Genomic DNA, 18565 nt, shown 5'->3' with positions numbered 1-18565 from the left:
ATTTTATTCCTCTGGACTTGATTAGAGTCTCTATATAGCTTCTAACATTTCTGCACTAAATAGTTTCCCCAGTGAATATGCATCTGAAATTCAATGAATCAGACAAGCCTGAAGCCCCCAGCAGAAGCACTGACTAGCTCTGGCCAACCCTGGACCTTGGGACAATCATATTACCCAAAATTTTTCAGTTTGTTCTTAGCTTGTAGGGTTGTCAGAGGACTATATAACACAAGATATTCAAATATTAGTTATCTTAAGTAAACAGATCTGTCTTTAACATTGCCCTTATTCATGCAACAAACATTTATCGAGAGGTTCCTATGGGCCAGATTGTGTACCTAAATACCAAGGATACAAACTGCCTCAGACAGAAGTGATTCCTGGACCCCCAGCCTCCTGAAGCTTATACACTAAGAGGAGAAGACATTTAAACAGCTTTTGATACTGTTTTTAGCAACAGGTGAAGTTATCCTAGACAGAATAAATAGGTTCAAACAAAAGACATTTTCTAAAAATCAAGTTCATTTGGAATGCAAATGGACCCTAAAGCCAAAAGATACTTTCTGCTCATATTTGGGGTGCAAATTGACCCTGAAAAATAGCAAATTCTTTGGAGTGAATCCCTGTCCTGTGTAACAGCATGCCAAGAAAGTAAAAACACACAACACTAAAGTTCAAAACTGGGGTTGTCGAAAAGTGAAGCATGGATAAGTCAGGGATATTTCAGGGAGAAAAATCAGTGATGCCCACGTGTGTTGCGCTTAATGAAAGATCCAAATACAGAGCCCATAAGAACTCTAAGGCGGCTTGCAATTCATCCAATTGGTCAGGCTCTGCTGAGCTGTACCAACACAGGATCTGGAAACGTGAACGTTGCTTACTGGGTCTGCAGCTGGCTGCAATTTGCAATCTAGAAAGAACTTGCAAGTATGGGCTGGCTGGCAGGGAAACGGGAAAATTACACTAACTTCCATGATAACCCCATCACCAAGGCATAGCGGGGACAGGGTCACACCCAGCATTGGATGCAGGCCAGTGAAAAACGAGGTTAAGAGAAACAAGCCCCACTACCCAAGGTTTGTAGACGGTGCTGGAATGATAACAGGAGAGATATTCTCAGTATCCCCTGGAACTAGAGGTAACATCTGTTGAGCATCTACTCTGCACCCAACGCTGTGCTAAGCCCGTAAGTTGTTTTTCGAAGTCCTTGAACACTCATTTGAATTAAGTACTCTTATCACCCCATTTTAGAGACCAGGGAATTAAGGCGTGGAGAGGTTAAGCAACCAGTCCATGGCCATTTTAGCTGCTGAGTCCAAGAACCAGGATGAACTCAGAACCTCTGTTTGTAACCTCTGAGCTGCGGGGGGGTGGTTGCTCCCTTCCAAAGACTACATTTTCGACCCTGGGATGAAAGAGACATTTCTTGCAACATGAACCCTGCTATTCACTCTACTAACTTGAACTTTTCTGTGATTAGGCTGTCAGTGTGTTTGAAATACACTGTGCAAAAAAAAATGAATCAATTCTTCCTTCCAAAGTGAAGCTACAGCTGGGTAAGGGTCAGGTGAGGAAGCTTTATCAGAAGCCAAGCAAAGTAAGGATAAAGACGTGGCCAGAGGTAGAGACGCTCTCAGAAAAGGTGTGGTCACGAATCAGCAACACAATTCAAACACGGGCCTAGCCAACCAGCCTAATTCCCAGTGCAGGGAGGCCAAAGGGAGATTCCGAGGGGAGGGTGACATGGGCTGACTTCAGAATTACAGGCTTACAGGGAAGGTTGAGAAAAGAGGTCATCCCAGAATATGTGCTCAGGGTTCAAGGTTAGGAAGAAAGAGGTACAAAATGACTTCAGGGACAAGAGACTATAGGAGGACAAAGGACTGGGCACCACCAGTGTCCAAGAAAAATGTATTATGCAGCACAGAAGCAGGTAGCCCAGCCTTCGTTGGGGTGGGGTTGGGGGGCTGCCCCTGACAACCTCCCTACAGGACTGGCCCCACTCCTGATTCCATAACCTGTGTCAGGGAGAGTGGAGGCCCTACAGATAACTAGCATCCCTGGCAAGGCCAGGATTTAGGTTCAGAGCCAGAGAATACTGTCTTCTGTGCAGGAGCTGCTGAATGTGTGGAGGGAGGTGAGACGGGGAGATGAGCAAAACCAGGAAACCAAAGCCCCAATTTTTAAGAAAGTTGTTGTTGTTGTTACTCTGTGTTTACAAAAAGACATTTTCCAGGGGTGCCTGTCCGGGGGGCACAGTCCCTTAAACATCTGCCCTCAGCTCAGGTCATGATCTCGGGGTATTGGGATCGAGCCCTGCAGTTGGGGTCCCAGCTCATCAGGGAGTCTGCTTCTCTATCTGCACCTCCCCTCACTCAGTGCACTCACACTGCTCTCTCTCTCTCTCAAATAAATAAATAAATATTTTTTTTAAAAAAAGACATTTTCCTTGGAAAGCCCTAAGAATGCGCAGATCACCATGGGGATGGGGCAGATAGGGATCAGGATTATTATCCAAAAGATTTCCGTAAGTTCATTCTCCTCTAACATATACATTCCGGGCAGTCCCACTTGAGGAAACAGGTCAGGCATGGGGGCTGCTGGGGTCCTGTTTGTACCTGCTGTTAATACCACATATGGGAGTTCAGTGAAGGAAGAGCTAGAGGTCTCCTGGCCTAGGATCAGAGACAACCAGATTTGCAGGCATCTTTCCTCTTGGTTGGGGCTCCGGTGCTGGGAGGCCAGACTGACCCTGAAGGGTCCCATCCACGGTGAGGGACTAGCATCCAAGCCTCCCTGACTCCCTCCCTGGGTAAGCCTGCATGGAAATCACTAAGCCGGATGTATTTATGTTCTAGATTCTTCCTGCGACAAGTGGACCGGCATGTGATGTTTGCTTCCACATCTGTTCTATAGTTTGTAACTGTTGACTAAGCTATGTGCTGCACAAATGTGGTGAGCATGTGCCATCAGCGTTAGGGGAGAGCTCTGGAGCCACTGGAGTCCCTGTACTGTGTGACCTTGATGGCACTGCTCCCAAGCCTCAGTTTCCTCATTTGGAGGATGGGTGAATAACAGCATACAGTGCTTGATCCCACCCCAGTCTACCTCCTCTACTTTATTCCACAGCATGTCCCCCCTCCCCTGTGTTCATCGGACACAGCTAAGCTGCCCTTCCTTCTGTTTCTCAAATGCACCAAGGTCAGTCTCATCGCAGAACTTCTGGAAGCCTCTCTCCTCAGTTACTCCCATGACTGGCTCCTTCACACCCTGCAGACCTCCTTCAAATATGACCCTATGGAAAGGTCTTTCTTGGCCAAATCATTTCAAGTACCTTCTCCCCTCAAGTTTCCTTCTTTACTCTGATCTATTATCGTCACAAAATTTGCCGCTCTTTGAAATTAACTTGTTTATGCATTTTTTTGCACTGTCTCAGTAAGAACTTCCCTGATCTCCTTATCTGACATTGCACCTCATACCTCCCCTATTTCCCTTTCCTTAGTACTTATTGTATAACATACTGTATAATTTACTTATATCTTTAGTTTATCATCTGTTTTTTCCCCACTACAATGTAGCTCTGTGAGGGCAGATTTTTTTTTTTTTTTAAGATTTACTTATTTCTTTATTTGACAGAGAGAGAGAGATCACAAGTAGGCAGAGAGGCAGACAGAGAGAGAGGAGGAAGCAGGCTCCCTGCTGAGCAGAGAGCCTGATGCGGGCGGGACTCGATCCCAGGACCCTGAGATTATGACCTGAGCAGAAGGCAGAGGCATAACCCACTGAGTCACCCAGGTGCCCAGAGGGCAGATATTTTTGTTTGTTTGGGTCACTGCTGTATTCTTACCACGCTTGGCATGCAATAGGTGATCAATAACATTTATTGCATGGAAGAATCCATTTGTTCAGTTCTGTCTCCCTGGAAGGTAAGCCCTCCCAGAGCTGGTACTCCATCTCCCTGTTTACTGCTCCATCTCAGCAATAATTCCAGAATGGTACCCAAGAAATATCTGTTCAGTGCCTCAGGGGCACCCATTTTATAGAGATATTTGAAGATTAAAATGAGAGTGTCCTTATAAACTTGGCCCAAGTGACATGCACATAGTCAGAGTTCAGTAAAAATGAAGATAGAATTACCACTAAAAGTTGGGCTTTCAGCACCAAACTTAGAAAACCCTTTGTGCTTTCCTGATTCCAATTTCAGAGCCAGGGAAACCTCGAATTTGTGCACTGCAAGATTCCATCTGCTTCTGGTTCACTAGAGTCTAGGCAGGATGGGACCCCTAGAACTTTATCCCGGTCTAGGAAAAACCTTCTCTCTTTGCTATTCTCTCATGGTAACACAACTCTTTCTGCTGAGTCAACCAGGAAAGCTAAGGTTTAACCGACAAGTGCTATGACAGAGTATATTAAAGTCAAGGTCTGAGCATTTCAAACCAGAGGATAGTCTCCCCACAGAAATGTGACTGGCTTTTAGTTCAAGATGTATCTAGCTGGAATTTATTCACGTTAGACACAGTGTGTTTTTTCCAATGGTATTCGCCACCCATTTCTACTCCCGGGCTCTTTGGTTTTAGTGAATGGCCCAGTGGAATTGCCCTGAAGCAGAGTTGCTCTCTGGCATGAAGGCCAGTAGCTTTAGAGTAGAGCATGATTTTCTCAAGAGAGAGAAGCCCAGATGCAGGCCTACTATCTTTTTGGGTTACCACTGTGAAGAATGTTCCTTGGGAATGGAAGGCCATGTTCCAGCTCTCAGTCCCCTATTTAGGAGACTTTTCTGATACAATAGACACATTGTATCCCCCAAAGGAGTTTAACAGTTTGATGACCTAGTAAAACATTCTGTGAGCCCCGAAAGCCTGCCTGGCAGCCTTTCCAAACCTACCTTTCAGCTGATGTTAAGTATTTGTGGGGACTTCACAGGGCACATTAAGCCCTTGGTGAACTGCATACCCCAAAGCTCACTGACTGCTTGCAGACAATCCTCTTCTCCCAGATGTAGCCGTGGCTCAGAGGAGAGGAGAACCAGGGCAAGTTCCCTATCAGGCTAATTGTAATCAGCTGCCTAACACTAGACAGGGCCCCAGCTCCAGGGCTTTGGAGATAAGGTGGCCAGCGAGATCTGTGTTCTTTAATGCCGTGTTTCTTTCTGCAGTTGCAAATGTGTGAGGAAGAATGGAATCTCCAGCACAGCAGTCCCTGTCACTTATCCGTGGGGAACACGTTCCACGACCCTGAGTGAACGGCAAAGCCACGGAAAGTACTAAATCCTATCCTTGGGTGCCTGGGTGGCTCAGTCGATTAAGCGACTGCCTTCAGCTCAGGTCATGATCCCGGGGTCCTGGGAACGCGTCCCACATGGGGCTCCCTGCTCAGTGGAGAGCCTGCTTCTCCCTCTGACCCTCCCCCAACTCATGCTCTCTCTCTCTCTCTCATTGCCTCTCTCTCAAATAAGTAAAATCTTTAAATAAATCCTATTTTTGCATAACTATGATGAAGTTTAATTTATAAATTAAGCAAAGAGATATATAGTAACTAATAACAAAATAGAACAATTATAACGACATAGCATAAGAAAAGTTACGTCAGTGTGGTCTCTCTCAAAATAACGTACCGTACTCATCGAACTCTGACCACGTGAGAAGAGAAAATGGCTCCAGGAGGAAAAGACATAGGAAAATGACGCAGGCGCTGTGACGTAGGGTTAGGCTGTCAGGCTTGTATTGGCCCTCTGATGATTCTCGGGAGGAGGGTAATCTGCTTCTGAAGAGTGGTTGAGGCAGGTAACTGACACTGGGGAGACAGAAAACTGAAGATAAAGAGAGACACCTGTGTCCTTCTGGAATCCTGACCCCACCTGCCCTCTGAATTGGCCAATGCTGCCCCCTCCCCCCAGCTCCTTCACCCCTGGGTTTGCATAGCTACACTGCAGACCTCAAGGCCAGGAGCTGGACCTTCACAGCTTGCTTCACCATCCCAGAGACCTCAAGGCTCTAGGAAGTGGAAATTGCTTACTCTCGCAGGTGGCGGGGGAGCCTCTCCACTGCGTAAAGCAAAGGCTAACACCCAACTGCCTTCCACTTTTTTTTTTTTAAAGATTTTATTTATTTATTTGATAGACAGAGATTGCAGCTAGTCAGAGAGGCAGGCAGGGAGAGAGAGGAGGAAGCAGGCTCCCTGCTGAGCAGAGAGTCCGATGTGAGGCTTGATCCCAGGACCCTGGGATCATGACCTGAGCTGAAGGCAGAGGCTTTAACCTACCGAGCCACCCAGGCGCCCCTGCCTTCCACTCTTTATCAATTTGGCTGATTAGTTATTATAGCTTTAATTTAGATGTTTTTTCCTCATTCAAACCTGAAACCCAGGCAATTCCCTCTTCTTGCATGGCATCCTGGGGTGATAACTGCAAAGAAAGATTTGTGATGAGTAAGTTTCTTTCTCTATTTCTGGACTAGGTAAGAAAGATGTGAGAAGTGTTGCAATCACTGACCATGAAAATGCTATCAAATGCATTTATTTTATTGGAAAAGAAATGTTTGTTACTGTTTGCTGTCTATACACTTAGACTTCACGGTCAGTATGCCATGAGTACGTCCTTGAGGTCTGATCGATCTCAGATAACAACCTTCGCTTTGAAGATATTTTCTAAAAAAAATGAACACAACACATGGATGGCAGTTTTAAAAGTAGCCTTTTAAAATGAGTTTAATGCACTATAAATTTGTAACCACCCTACAAAACAATATGACCAGATATATACTAATACAGCATAAGCTGAGTTCACAAGTTTGAAATTAAATTATTTTTTAATCCTTTTAAAGATTTTATTTATTTAGAGAGCAAGAGAATGCTACTGGGGGAGGGGCAGAGGGTGAGGGAGAGAGGATTTCCAGCAGACTCCCAGCTGAGTGAGCCCGATGCTCACTCAGATGAGTGAGTCTGATCCCACAACCCTGAGATCACCATCTGAGCCGGAATCAAGTCAGTTGCTCAACCAACCTAGCCACCTAGGTCTCCCCGGAAGTTAAATTTTTAAAGGTGAGGTAGTGTTGTGACCCCAGGACCTCTTTCCCACTTGGTACCCTAATGAAACTCTCACTAGTATGCCGTAGAAAACATTTCAGGAAACACTACATTAGGTAGTTCTTTAAGGGGATAAAACAGTATGAGATAGTAGGGAGGCAGCATTTACAGGAATTTTGTACAATCACATGTTGTAGTTAGTAGATGTTTGTTTCCTCCCCGGGAGCCAAAAGCGCAGAAAACTGTAATATAGGCGTTCAGATCTCTTTCCTTTGATGGAGAGATCAGCTGTCAGTGATCCTGGGTCTTTCCCTGAAAGTAACAAAATTAATACAAGGATTAATTGGAATAAATAATTGAGATTTCAGTTCAGATCTAGAAGAAAATATTGCACAGCTGAATGCAGATTTTTACCACAGAAAGTTCTAGTGTTTAGAAATGATAAGACTTATCGTTGAAATTGATGACTTAATTTGGATGTACATCTGTTTTTTAAAACACTTTAAGAACCTGAGACTTGGCATCTGGCTCTCTAGTTCAATACAAACTAATGACGGCGTTTGAAAGAATTTTGACTTTATTTCTAAACATCTAAAGCACTCAAACACCTTGATGGAAGGTATTATTTTCCTGTTGTACAAAGAAATGTTACATTGTTGTAAAAAGAATTCACAGTCAGTATGCCATGAGTACGTCCTTGAGGTCTGATCGATCTCAGATAACAACCTTCGCTTTGAAGATATTTTCTAAAAAAAAATGAACACAACACATGAATGGCACACTACAAAGTACTGTGAAATAACGCTGCTGTGTGATTTTGTGAGTGAAACTTATTTGGAAACAATTGATTTTTATGCCTATGCACAGAAGTGTAGTTTTGTTTTAAAAAACAAACAAACAAAAGAAACAAAAAATAAAGATGAAGTAGTGAAGTTCAAATTACCTCTAAGGAGACTCTTCTGATCCTTCCATTGTCATTCCTCTTTCCTTATCCCAGTAATTTGAATTTGTTTTAATTATGCATTTTGAAGACTTCTCAAAATAACATCTACCGATGGTCCCTGGCTTATGATATTTCAACTCGGGATTTTTTTATTTTTATGGTGGCATGAAAGCAATACACGTTCAGTAGAAACCGGATTTCCGATTGTGAATTTTGATCTTTTCCCAGGCTAACCACATGCAGCAGACGCTCTCATGACACAGTGAGCTATGGCTCCGTCGGCACACAAAGGTAGATAGCTAATACACCAAAAAGCACTCTGTTTTTCACTTTCAGTACTGTAGTCAATAAATTATATGAGGTATTCAGCACTTTATTATAAAATGGGCTTTGTGTTAGGTGATTTTGCCCCACTATAGCCTAATGTGTTTTGGCCAAGTTTAAGGAGGCCAGGTTAACATTTGATGTTTTATAGGGTCGGTGTATTACGTGTCTTTTCAGTTTACAATATTTTCAACCTATGGTGGGTTTTTCGGGGCCTATTCCCACCGTAAGTCAAGAAAGATCTATACCTTCACCCCTGTAACAGCAGATATGTGGTTTTATTTAACTTGAATTATAAGCTGGTGTATTTTGGTTAATTTTTGCAATCCTGCAGATGGCAAAACGTCATCTATACAAGACTCAGTTATCCTGACATCTCAGAGACAAAGAGGTTGGCTCAGCATGAGAAATGAAATTGAAAGTGGCCTTGGGGTAACCAAATAAATATTGGCAAATCCATGCATGACACCTCACGGGCTTGATTCAAAAGACAGCTCAGAAGCTGTTTTGGCCTCCTTCACTTTCTAAACTTACAGATTAAAAACTACCTAAAAAAAGAAGAAGGCAGAGGTATTTCTTCAAGGTCATCACATTAATATCATCAGCGAGTGATTAGCGGCTAGTCCTTCACAGTGAAGGAGGCAAACCAACCAAGAGTGAGCAAGTAGAACCCCCTATAGGAAGCACTTCCTAGACAACTCATGGCAGGGACAACATCCCAACAGCTGCCACCATATTTCAGCCACTGTTTACAGGGATGTCCCTGAGTCACCAAAGCAAGTAAATTAGGTTCAGAAATTTCTGCAAAAGGGGGGAAATGTTAGGCTAACAGAAATTTAAGTTTAAAGATTTTATTTATTTATTTACTTGACAGAGATCACAAGTAGGCAGAGAGGCAGGCAGAGAGAGAGGGGGAAGCAGGCTCCCTACTGAGCAGAGGGCCCGATGCGGGGCTTGATCCTAGGACCCTGGGATCATGACATGAGCCAAAGGCAGAGGCTTTAACCCACTGAGCCACCTGAATCTATATATGTGTGTGCCAGAGGCTGTGCCGGTCTTGGGGACATGCACATACAATTTTCAAGAAATTTCTGCTCTAAGTCAGAGGTTTCAGAGCATGGTCAATCCTTCCAGGGGATCTTCATGGTCAGGCTACTTTTTCCATAATACAAAGATGGCCATTTTCTTCTCTTTCTTTAAAAAAAAAAAAACTCTATTGGCGTTTGCACTTAGGGTACAAAAGTAATGGTGGATAAAACTTAGCATGAATTCTTTAACATTAATCAAGGCAGTGGTACCCACCCCACACACACACAGAAAAGAAAAAAATGCCAATGTGTAGAACATCCTTAACAAAGCAGGAAAAATGATTGAGTTTATTAAATTTCAACCTGGAGTATACATCTTTTTAATACTCTGTGTAATGAAATAGGTACACATAAAGTACTTTTACTGCATACCGAAGTATGATGGTTGTCTAGAGGAAAAACATTTGAGTAATTGAGTTGCAAGCTGAACTAGCCACTTTTTTCATGGAACACAGTTTTTACTAAAAGAACGATGGAGAAACTGTGTTATTTGGCAGACGTTTTCTCAAAAAAGAACAAAGTGAGCTTGTCCTTTGAAGGAGAACAACCCACAGTATTTATAGCCAATAGTACAATTTGAGCTTTCAAATGAAACTTAGAGTTTTGGAAAACAAGAGCTTGTAGCTTCCCAATAATTAAAGACTTCTCTGATGAGAACGGTAGTGATATTAAAAAGTTTATTTTTTAATATTATGTAGTGGAAGTGTCAAGTTGGAATGATGTATATAACTCAGCAAACCATTCTTTTCCAAATGACCAAACTGTATGATGTTATAAAATCATACATAAAGGAAAGGGCCATTCAAAGTGGAAAATAGACCAATGGATTTTAATGTAACAAAATCATAAAGTTCACAGAATGGCTTTCAGATTACACACTGAAAACGCACTTTAAGAATCCACCAGTTGCCAAGTTTTAGCATGGTATTAAGAAGATTATCCTTAGAAAAGGCTACTAAAATATCCCTCCCTTCTCTGTCTCTGACACTGGACTTTCCTCCCTCATATATTTCAACCCAAAACAATTTATTGCAACATGTTGAATGTAAAGGAAGATACGAGAGTCCATTACAAAAATGTTATACTGTGCTACTTTTCTCTCTGAAATTTTTGTTTAGAAAAATACAATTATTTTCATAAAAATATTTTTAGATGTTAACATATAATACATTTGCATTGTTAATTTAAGCAAATCAATAAGAATTTTAAGAATTTCCTGAAAAGAAGACTATCTGGGGGTAATATCTACTGATATTTATTGCATTAGAAATTAAAATTAGAATTTCCTAATTTTAATTTCTAATGCAATAAATATCAGTAGATATTACCCCCAGGTAGTCTTCTCTTCAGAGTCCTCAATACTTTTTAAGAATACAAACCATCCTGAGACCAAAAAGTTTGAGAACCACTGTTCTAAGAATAAGACACAGATCTAATAAGTAAGTAATTCTAACCTACTACATTAGGGGCTTTGATAGGAAAAAGTACAAGATAACATGGGAGGATAGAGGACAGGCATCTGACCAGTCTTGGAGAGTGACGGAAGGCTCCCCGGAGGAGGTTATCTCTAAGCCAGGACTTGATGGATGGTAAGTTAACATGCTAAGAGGGGTATGATGTTCAAGATGGAAGGAAGAACTTATACATAAGTTCAAAAGAAAGAAATGATGGTTTAGTCATGAAAATAAAAGTTGGTGGAACTAGAGAATAGTTTATGACAATGTAGGTTATTCTGATTATATAATTATTTCAATAAAATAAATGTATATCCTTTCAACAAAATAACTTAATAAAGGGCCAAAAATTGGCTCTGGTCTCAAATATATATAATACTAATGGGGGGGGGCAAGAGGGAAATGTCCCTGGTATACTGTACCTATCTATAGAAAATCTTTAAAAAAAACCTTAATAAGTTTTCAAGAATATGTGATTACAAGTTGTAATCTATATTCTGGGATATCTCTAAACTTAAGCCAAAAGTCCTTTTTTTGTGTTTAAAAGAATTCTAATGAGATGTTTATAGTCTGATTTGAATTTGAAACAACACAAGTTGAAGTTTTAAAGCCTGATACTCTTCATAAATACTCGATTTCCATCCGAATCAGTGGAAGTTATCTATGAACTTGGGTTATATGCAACAGTGATTGTTCTTTGTAAGTGACTAGATTTTAACAGGAATGTCTCCATGTCTTTATGACCTCTTTGTCATGTTTGCCATACAGCCATGGTTTCCTGTTTGCTTGCTTTTTTAAAAATTTCTTTTCTGTTTTAATAGTGTCTTCCCATAGCACTAAAGAAAACCTTTAAATCAAATGCCCCAAGAGCTTGGTGTTGCCAGATGCCAAGGTAGGCATGTGTCCTGAAGGCCAGGCCAGGTCATCAATAATGCTAAAAGCTATATCCCTCCTCAAAGTCCCGGTTTATCCCACGGGTATTCATGAGCTGGAACAGAGCTTCTGAGAGTGATTTTTCTCTTTCTGGAAGGGGTTCAGAAGAGGCAGAAACAAATATTTATGGCTTAGAGGCTAGGGTTGGTGCAACTGGTATCTTGGAATAGAAAGTCACCCACAATCATGTCACGCAATCTTTGAATGGCAGGCCACTGTTGAGTGTTATAGAATTAGGATTTGTTGTCAGGTGAATGCAATGACAAGGTCATATTGCTACAAACTTTATCCAAGTGGCCCCATTTAGTTTAGAAATGTTTGTAGGGCACTCCAGAAGCTATTTTGGCAGGGATCCTATCTACTAACTTAAGTTTGCTGCATACACGTTGCTTTATCAGTATGTCACCTGCATTATATTTTGTATGGTATTTATTTGTCTGTATGTTTTGTGGCTCCTAAAAATTCTGAAGGACAAAATAATATAACAATGGGTGGATTATAGCTTGACATGTCTCGCAGTATATTATTTTAAGGCACGATCACAAGCGAAAACAAAAAAAAAGGAGCAAAAATAGGTCAAAGCAGTAAGACTAATTTAAAACTGAGATCGATATTGTAACTATGGATACCACCTATATCTCCCAGAAGATTTTAAAATAAATTAGACATGGAAATATGCTATATCCCTAGCAACTGTCTGACACCAGTATGTATATAGTGAATGGTGGACGAGTAAATGAATGGATGACTGAACTCTAACACATAGAAATGACAGATATCCAGTTTTCAAAGGAGGAAATTGAGACACAGTGTGGCTATGTCACTTGTCCAGCATGGACACAGCTAATGAACAGTGGGACTGAGCTTTGAAGTCAGGCGAACTGAATATAGATAGACTCACTTGATTAACCTCTACACGACACTTCAATATTATATAAAGGAAGGTTTTTTTTTTTAAGATTTTATTTATTAATTTGACAGAGAGAGACACAGCAAGAGAAGGAACACAAGCAGGGGGAGTGGGAGAGGGAGAAGCAGGCTCCTCGAAAGAACAAGGAGCCTGATGTGGGACTCAATCCCAGGACCCTGGGATCATGACCTGAGGCGAAGGCAGATGCTTAAGGACTGAGTCACCCAGGAACCCCTATATAAAGGAAGTTTTGAGAGATCATTTATATTTAGGTAATGTGACATCTTCTGATCAAATATGTTGATTAAATATTTAGTAATTATTTGTTGGATGAGAAGAAGTCGAGACACACAAATATGGGTTTAACATCCTTGCTGTCAATGATCACTTCCTGGGCTCTTCTCCCTGGAAGCCATGAAGGGAGGGGTGGATTGGAATCCCCGGGGTAATTACGAGTGGCTCAAAGACTAGCACAGTGGTCTTCACGTTAAAATAAGCACCCTGAGTAGCACTCTTTTCCTCACTTCCCACTATTTCACGCTGCTGTCATGACAAACGTATATGCTCTTCCAGATCCTATCAAAACATTCTTTTATGATAACCCTTTGCTTTGGTTTGGTTAATCCTGATGGTTAATATATCTTGATGTTTCAAATGCTCAATAGGCAGTCGATTTTTATATTTACCACAGGAGGGCATGCCATTTAAAGTCTTGAGAAATGACGATTTGGTCCTGTTTCCTCACTGTTGCAATATCTGTCAGTGAGAGTCGTGATAGCCTTCCGCGCTGGTGGGGTATTCCGGGAAATGGAAGCATGGGGATTCAGAGAGACAACGTTTCTGAAGGGTGCTCCAAACTTGGAAGGTAGTACTAATAATGGCTGGGTACACAGGGACTGTTCTGAGAATGGTTATCATCCCACACTCTTTGCTGTCAGTCGGACCTTCTCATGTCATGTCCTCTAGAATGACCAGCTTCTCACTCCAGGCTGTGGACAGAGGAATGGTAGTTCAAGGGCTTTCAAGATGCTGCTTCATTCCACATGGAATCTATGCCACTTCACAATTCTTTCAGTGGCATTCTATCCAGTGAACCTTCTAAAGAATGTTTAAAATGCCATTTCTTGGGCACCCAGGTGGCACAGTCAGTTAAGCGCCTGCCTTCAGCTCAGGTCATGATCCTGGAGTCCTAGGACTGGTCCCACATCAGGCTCCCTGCTCAGCAGGGAGTCTGCTTCTCCCTCTGCCAGTCACCCCACTCTCATGTTCTCTCTCTCAAATAAATAAATAAAATCTTTTAATTAATTAATTAGACAGAGATCACAAGTAGGCAGAGAGGCAGGCAGAGAGAGAGAGAGGAGGAAGTGGGCTCCCTGCTGAGCAGAGAGCCCAATGCGGGGCTCAATCCCAGGACCCTGTATCATGACCCGAGCCAAAGGCAGAGCCCCAAAATCTTAAAAAAAAGTAAATACAATGCCATTTTTCCACTTTCCCCAATTTTTCATATCTGCCCTTCTTCTGTCTGGAAAGTAGCTCTATGAGGGTAGGGACCAAGCTTGTTTTTCTCATCACTGCAGCTTTAGGAACTACTACAGTATCCGGTAGTATGATAATACTACAGTATCATGGTAGATGATAATGAATGAATGAGTGACCGAATAAATGTCCAGCTCTTTGTGTGCTGATATGACAGCTTGGGATTTTTTTTTCTTTTTATCTCATTATCTGTATATGTTTGCCATTTTTTTCCTATCCCTTTTAAAAAGTTGAATCCCTCTCTCAAGTAGCTAACCCATAGACAATCTCCATCTCTGTCTGTCACCTCATCACATCTCTCTTATATCCTCACATCTCCTTCTCTAACTCAGACATTCCTGCATCCCTCTTATAAGGACCTTTGGGCTTACTTTGGGCCCACCCAGATAATCCAGGATAATCTCCCCATTTCAAAATTCTTATCAGTCCTATCTTCAAAGTCTCTTTTGCCAGATAAAGTAACACACTCACAAATTCCAGGGATGATGGCATGAAAAACTCTGGGGGTTATTATTCTGCCTGCAGCCCCACCCCACCCACTTCTTCCTAATGGCCTCATAATGTGTCTTTTAGGCCCTCCCATCTCCCAGTGCCAAGCCCACTCACAGGCTGCTGGAAGCTTCTGTATCACTTCTTCCTTTTGTATTTCCCTTGGTCATTCCAGCTGGATGCACCTGCTTCTTCCTCTACACCCCTTTGAGCAACCTGGACCTTCTCGGGGCATTCCTTTCTGCTGCCTTACACCATATTGGCCTGTGTGTATATGACTTTCCTGACCAGCCTGAGCCAGGAGCCAATTCTTTGCCCTCCTGGGACTCAGAACCGCGTGGCAGATTGCAGGGACTCAGCTGTAGCTGCTAGTTCTCCCCAGATGACACGTGAGCCACTTCTTCCTGGGTCTGGTGCCCTCCAGATGTTTCCCCCAGAGTACCAAGACAGAATCCCTTACGCCCTACCCTAGGGCATCATTGCTAGCAAGTGATGGCTTCCCTGCCTGTGAACTGGTTGGATTCCACAATCACCGTCCATCCGCTTAGAATACATTGTTTCTGGGGCCTGCGGGGGCCTGAGGAGGGAGACTGTGTTTACATCTCCAGATTTCCACCTTGCACAAGCCAGGCTTCCTATTGCTTTCTTATTGCTTATTTGCAGTGACCGGGGCTGCTTGTCAGCAGTGCTGGCTGAGAAACTCCATCTCTGAGTGAGCTCGGCTATTTCCAGTATAGTTCTCCTCCCCTCAGGATGCCATTCTCTACATGTGTTGGGGTGACTCAGTTGGCACTTACACAGGGTAAGAACTTGAGCTTGGTGAAAAGGCACTGGCTGAGAATGTCCCAGTCTCATTTTCAGCTACTCCCTGGGAAGGCCTCACCTTTACCCAGGTGGACTCTTACCTCCCCAGCACCCAAGAAATGCAGAAGTCTGAGTTGTTTAATTGCCAGGCACTAGGTGAAGTTTGGAGTTGGGTTGAAGTGGATTAAAGGGCAGGGTGGGCTAGGGAATAAAAGCATGAAACCAAAGCTTCTGCTCTGACACATTTCACAATCAACTGGAGAGAAAGATAAGTTACCAAGTCATTAAAAAATTCTGCAAAATATTCTATCAGCTAAGTGCTATGAAGCTGGGGGGAAAAATAAGTGGTTTCCATTTCACCATCTTCATCTGGATAAATCTAAAATATTAAAGATGAAGTCTTACAAATACTACAGAAAACCCTGGGAGAATTTTTCTTATATAATCCCAGAATGGCAAAGTCCTTTCCAAATACAAATAGGACTCATAAGCTGTAGATGAAACAGCAGTTAAATTTAACTATATAAAAAATATATTCCCTACAGCAAAACCTATAATACATAAAGTTAATGAACAATTGCCAAACTGAGAAGAAGGATTTGTAAGTCATATTACACAACAAGACTAAGTTCTCTAATGTATGAAGGATACATATAAATCAATAAGAAAACACTAACCAACCCAACAGAAAAAGGGGCAAAGGATATAAACAGACAGATCATAGAAAATGTAAATGGCCCTTACACATAAGAAAAGATGGTTCCTATCACTTATAATAACAGAAATGCAACTGAAATTACACACATTGAGATGTACTTTGCTTAAAAATCGGCAAAATTAAAAAAGTTGGAAAACACTTATATTATGAGGAATCAGCAGCCCATTCGTGTTACTGGCAGAAGGACCTATGGGTACCACACCAACAGCAGGCACATTTATAACATCTATCACAATTATGGACATGCATATCTCATGACTCAGCAATTTTGCTAGGCATTTATAGAAAATGACATCTATAGAAACTTATTTACTGCAGCACTGTTTCTAGTATCAAAAAATTGGAAGTAATCATCAATAGATGAATGATTAAAAAACAGCAGAGTCATAAATTATGATATTCATACATAATGGGATTCTGTACCTTGCTCAAAATGAATGTGGATGCTCTTTATGACAATTATGGAAATATTTCAAAGATGTTAAGTGACAAAGACAAGGCACAGAACAGTGTGTTCAGTGAGCTGCATTTTAGTATAAAAGAAGGGAGGAGTAAGCTACTGACTGTTTTCAAGGATAACCTCAGTACTGTTCTACTGGATGTTGTTGCTCATGCTATTTTCTTCATGTAGATTGTCCTTTGTCCATCTCTGCCTATTGAAAAATATTTATTCTTCCAGGACAATTTCAAATATTTCTTCCTTTATGAACTCTTATTGATCTCCTGGATTAAATACTCTCTTGATTGAAAAAAAGTATAAGATTATAGGGGCGCCTGGGTAGCTCAGTGGGTTAAGCCTCTGCTTTGGGCTCAGGTCATGGTCTCAGGGTCCTGGGATCGAGCCCCGCATTGGGCTCTCTGCTCAGCAGGGAACCTACTTCCTCCTCTCTCTCTACCTGCCTCTCTGCCTACTTGTGATCTCTCTCTCTCCCTCTGTCAAATGAATTAAAAAAAAAAAGTATAAGATTACTAAAAGAATAGTTTTAAGGTTTTGGGTGAGGGATCCTTTCTAAGGAAGACCAGCCCCCAAAATTTATAAAGGGAGAAGATTGATTTAATTTTATAAGACATTTAATATTTTATATGGTCAAAGGCGTCATAAATGGACTTACAAAAATAATCTGACAGGCTGAGCATATACTGATGACAAAGTCGTCCAGATTATATAAATAGCTCCTACAAACCAACAAAGACAAAACCAACAGTCCAATAGAAAAAAAAGGGGGGGGGCATATTTTAAGGACAAATCCATTTTGTTGAAAAAAAGAGGCAAATAAAAAATATTCAGCTTTATATAAGTACTTTTCTCCTTTTGTTGAGTAAAAAATAGAGATTTATACTGTCATGGGGACACAGTCAAGGATGTGGTGGGGGTATAAACTGTTAAATGCTCTTTGTAGGGTAATTTGGCAGGAGTTATTAAATGTTACAAATATCTATCACCTTCAACCTGTCTATTGGAATTTTAGGCGTCTGTGCTCAGAGAGACATATATGCACATGGAAGCACTTACAAGCATCGTCACTGTAACATTATTCATAACAGGGAAAAACAGAGATCTCTTAAGGACCACCAATAGGGGAAAGTATGCACAAACCAAGATAAATTCTTTCTGTCATTATAGTGCAGGAATTTAAAAAATGAAGTAGACTTCTTCATATTTGCATGAAAAGAGCTCCAAAGGGAAATGCCACTGAAGTACAGTATGTAAAATACCTTTCTGCTTATGGTCCTATAATGAGGCCATGTGGTAAGAAAGTGAGGGCAGCCCGCAGCCAGGGAGGAACTGAATCCTGCCAACAACCACATGCCCGAGCTCAGAAGCAGATCCTTCTCCGGTCAGGCCTTCAGATGGTCACAGTTACAGCCGCAGCCAACACTTGGCAGCCCTCTGAGCGACCCTGAGGCAGGGAGCTCATGTAGGCTGTGCCTGGACTCCTGACCTAGAGAAACTGAGATAATAAACATTGTTTTAAGCCCATAAAATAAATAAAATGAAATAAAATAAAATAAAAATTATTCTGTTTATAGAGGGAAAGCTATATGTATGAAAATATATATATATGCAGGTAGGGGGATAGGTATATGTCTGCACATATACACAGAATATATGTAACTGTAAACTTACACAACATAAATATGAAAAAGTATATATATAAATGGTTTAGCTTAATAACTGTCATTGTGTCTAGGGAGGGCAGTAGAATTAGTAGTGGGAAAGGAGGGACTTTGATTTTGTGCTCTATACCTTTGCAAGGTTTTGTTGCTTTTTTGTTGTTGAAAGGTAGTGATGGGAAGGACCCAGTTCACACAACTTGGAGAAGGGATTTGATCTCAGTTAAT

The 18565-nt window shown here is 41.5% G+C and overlaps 1 long non-coding RNA gene across 2 annotated transcripts in view; it reads right to left on the bottom strand.

Annotated features, from left to right (window-relative positions):
* The window catches only part of LOC123938197, a 133658-nt gene that overhangs the window by 106699 nt on the left and 8394 nt on the right, over positions 1 to 18565 (bottom strand). Inside the window, exons 1-2 of one of the 2 annotated variants that reach the window (XR_006817685.1) lie at positions 6355 to 6380; positions 5615 to 5793 (exon numbers count right to left, since the gene is read on the bottom strand). This is a non-coding gene — a long non-coding RNA (uncharacterized LOC123938197). Of the gene's footprint in view, positions 1 to 5614; positions 5794 to 6354; positions 6381 to 18565 lie in introns of those variants that run through there. The other variant, XR_006817684.1, reaches the window with a different exon arrangement.

The sequence above is a fragment of the Meles meles genome, chromosome 3 (assembly GCF_922984935.1).
Source record: "Meles meles chromosome 3, mMelMel3.1 paternal haplotype, whole genome shotgun sequence".
In the NCBI taxonomy this organism is placed as follows: domain Eukaryota; kingdom Metazoa; phylum Chordata; class Mammalia; order Carnivora; family Mustelidae; genus Meles; species Meles meles.
This window is presented reverse-complemented; position numbering and strand designations above follow the sequence as displayed.